Genomic DNA, 3,784 nt, shown 5'->3' on the forward strand with positions numbered 1-3,784 from the left:
TTTTTTTGAGGACTATTTACATGTTCTCCGTTTTCTAGAAAACCAAGTTAAATGGTTTGTGTGGTGTCACATTTTAATGTCCGCCCCCACGTACTCTAAACTTCTCTCCTCTTATTTTCTCAAGTGTTGATCCTTAACTCTTTTTTCGTTAATGTTGATCCTTGTGTTTTCCATTTCGCCCAAACCTAGATTTCTTTGCTTTGACAATGAAAATCCGCTGTTTTGTAGTTTTTCTCTGTCGCCTAAAATATGGCTTCTCTAATGCAGGGCAACCACTGCCGCTATCTGAGCTGCAGGATGGATCTAGCTCTACCGATCAACACAAAGTGTCGCTCGCACCGGCTCCTCTCCCATAAGTCAGAAAATTAATGGAGAACTGGAACAGTAGTCTAGGGTTTGCCTATTGCTTGGGGAGCGGCCTCTGGGTCATGTGACTCATGTCCATCTTCTTGTACCCTGTGCTCACCAATTTATCTTAGGGAAAGTCTCACATCCAATTGTTCTTTATTTTACTCTCAACTAAGGTAGTACGAAGCACACAATCTCACAAGCGTTATATTTTGGTCTTTGACTGTATTTACTATTGCTAATTATCTTCCAGTTCGATTTTTACCTGAAGCAAAATGCCGATCTGCTTTGGGTGAACGTATGAACACACATAGGAAAGTGACCTCTGGTTGGAGAATGTAGTGCATAGAAAGATATACTCACATCTGTGTAACTCGGTATCTTGGATCTCCAAGCCTTGCTGCTCTGCTCAGACTGCTCTACTTGAAAAAGACCTGCATATTTATCCGAACATAGAGACTGCAAGCGGAAGCCTGGGTGTCTGCATTTGAGACTGCAGGTTCTCAGAAACGAAAACTGTCTGATTAAACACATGCTTGCATTCTTTATTTGTCAGATGAAACGAAAGATCATGTTTTGCTTGGTTGTAATGTAGAGAATGAAACTTTGTATCTGACACCGAGTACATAGGACTATCTAGTTATGCCCTAGAATCGGCGAACCACAACATTTCTTGCATTATTTGTCGAACAAAAGTCTTAATTTGGATCTTATCCTTACAACTGAACCCATGGCCGCTCATGGTAATGGTAGATCTAGCTATAACTGAGCAACAGTACATGAGACACTAAAATGTAAATGAAAAATGAAACTGAACTCTTTCATAGACTATGCTGGGAAGTGAAGCAGCTCGAGGGACAGAGACGTATGCATCATGTGTATGCATAGCTTCCGTTGGAAATCCCCGACAAGCTTGTCAATCAATTATCTACTTCCTTATTATGGGCCCAACAAACAAGGTGTATATGGAATAGATCTTTCTAGTTCCTTATTATAGCAGTCATCCAATCCTTTTGGGCGCATGTTGCCCAAGTCTTCTAGCTTGAGTTCATCTAGATGATAGGCATATCCTCTGTTCAACGTTTCACTGAAATAAATTATTTCTTTGTAAGGATGAAATCCAAGGATCTTAATATGTTCATCCCACCTGCGCCCTTCAAGTCTAGTTTCAAAGATTATCTCATGGTCTGAATTCAACTCGAACTTCTTTTTTACTGTACTGTAAATAGCTGGATTGATATCTGCCATAATCCAGCAGGGCCTGTGAACTTGTGGATCATAGTTTTGAGGTGGTGGGATTTGGTGAAGGTTGTTATCATGCTTCAGAAACCACTCACTCTGACCGCAGCATTCAGTGAGTATCCAAACTCGAAGATGACATTGACCATCAAGTGCTGCAAAATACACCCCCTTCTCTGATCTCCCAAGAAGAACCTGTGCCCACCGGTGCTGATCAACATCTGTTGGCAGTTTAATTGCTTGGTACGTGCCACTTGATAACGATATTCTGGCGAAAGGAGTCATTGACAAGAAGATATTAGTACTAAATCAAGAACCAATGCAAGCTCTTTATTGAAGAGGAAATAACATTGTAAGAAGAAATGATGGTGCTTAGAAAGTACAGTATACCTCATAACAAAATGACAGTGCACGTAGATTTCTCCATGCCAGTACACAGCGTATAGTTCATCTGGCATTGGCAGCTCAAGCAGTAACATGTCGGCAAGAGTCCCCAGGGCATCTCCCTGTCGGATGAACGATCTCTCTTCCCACCTTGTTGTTTCTGAAGAGAAAACATGCATCATGTATGGCGACGGAGGCCATCGCCAAACCCCAGGGGAGGAGATGGGCGTGGGGGCAGGCTTGCCCAACGTCGAGTGGCGGGATTGACCACATAATGATCTAGCAAAGCTAGGCCGTTGCATACATCATCCACAGAGATGTCGTCCGTGGGCATGAAGTGGAGGTCGGCGTAGCCGCGGATTGCTGAGGGGTCGAAGAAGAACTCCGTGAAGTCAAGCTCACAGAAGTTGATGAGGAAGCCGGCCAAGGAGAGCGGGAGGAGGTCCCGGTCCAGGAGACGATGGGCGTCGACGATGGCGTGCCAGGAGCGGCACACGCAGCGGGCTGCAGCAAGACTGCGCGGTGGAAGACAGCGGAGGACGTCCGCGTGCAGGTCCTCGGGCAGCCGCTGCGTCTGGTCCATCTCTCTACTTGTCGCCGCTGCTGGATCTGGATCTGGATCGCCGCCTTGCCCGGTTCTTCTCTCGGCATCGGCGTCCAACAAGAAAACCATCCTAAATGTTGGATATTGTCGCTCGCTTGACCGCTCACAGGGATGATTTATTGAGGACACATGCCACTCCGGATCCGAGCATTAGTCCAAAACAGCGAGCGTCCGAACGCCTGATCTATAATATCTCTCCCCCTGAATTTAAATTTGGCTCGATAAAATATCTGATGTTTACAAAGGAAAACAAAAAAACAACTAACCATTACAAAACAGAATCACATTGCAAAATTGATCTAAGAGTCAAGAAAATTGTATGGTGCACGTTGAAGATTGAAAATTGCATGAACTAAAAGCATCTACAACCGGACGCTTCAAACTCGTCTCATACGTCCGGGCGGGCGGGTCGGTCACTGTCCAGTCGCAAAATTTTGACCCAGACGGACGCCTCAAACGGGCCTCAAACGGTCGGACTGACCGGCACCCCCTAATAACTAACCCAGATATGAGACGGATAGGAGGGCATCCGGGCACGCCCACGCTGGCCCACCTGACCCACATATATTCCTTCCCACCCGCTCGCCAGATCAAATCCTAGCCACTTCACTCCACTCCCCTCCACTCCTCGTGGGCGTCGATCGACGCAAACATGGCGCGGCGTGCCCGCCGTGCGCGGCAGTGGGCGTGGGACGCAGCGACAACGCTCGTGTAGGATCGAAAGTATGTCTAGAGGGGGGGGTGATTAGACTACTTCACAACTGGAATCAGAAGATTTGCCATCAGCCACTTCTTCGTCGTCTGCTAGCTGACGGCAAAGGATGGCTTTACCGTTAGCTTGCAAAAAACAAACGGCAAAGAGCTGGCTGATGGCAAAGAACATATTTGCCATCAGCCACCTCTTTATCGTCTGCTAGCAGACGGCTGTTGGATCTCGGGTTCCGGCAAAACCCTCAAGGTTCGAACATTGGGGTGCGCATGAAGATCTCCCCCTACCGAACCACACCCTTAACCTCGCTACGATCTCTAAGGCTAGCTCGGCGAACTCGCAACACAAGAGACACAAGATTTATACTGGTTCGGGCCATCGTCGTGGTGTAATACCCTACTCCAGTGTGTGGTGGATTGCCTCTTGGGCTGAGGATGAACAGTACAAGGGGAAGAACAGCCTCCTGAGGCGGGGTGTTCTTGTGCTTGGTGAACTTGTGT

At 47.0% G+C, this 3,784-nt stretch overlaps 1 long non-coding RNA gene across 1 annotated transcript; it reads right to left on the minus strand.

Annotated features, from left to right (window-relative positions):
- Positions 1-400: 400 nt before the first annotated feature.
- LOC109745530 (uncharacterized) lies at positions 401-2,736 on the minus strand. Its single transcript, XR_005756384.3, has 3 exons — positions 1,978-2,736; positions 1,686-1,855; positions 401-456 (listed from the first exon to the last, which is right to left on the minus strand). It is a non-coding gene; the product is annotated as an uncharacterized lncRNA (long non-coding RNA).
- Between the last annotated feature and the right edge of the window lie 1,048 nt (positions 2,737-3,784).

The sequence above is a fragment of the Aegilops tauschii genome, chromosome 5 (assembly GCF_002575655.3).
Source record: "Aegilops tauschii subsp. strangulata cultivar AL8/78 chromosome 5, Aet v6.0, whole genome shotgun sequence".
NCBI lineage: Eukaryota > Viridiplantae > Streptophyta > Magnoliopsida > Poales > Poaceae > Aegilops > Aegilops tauschii.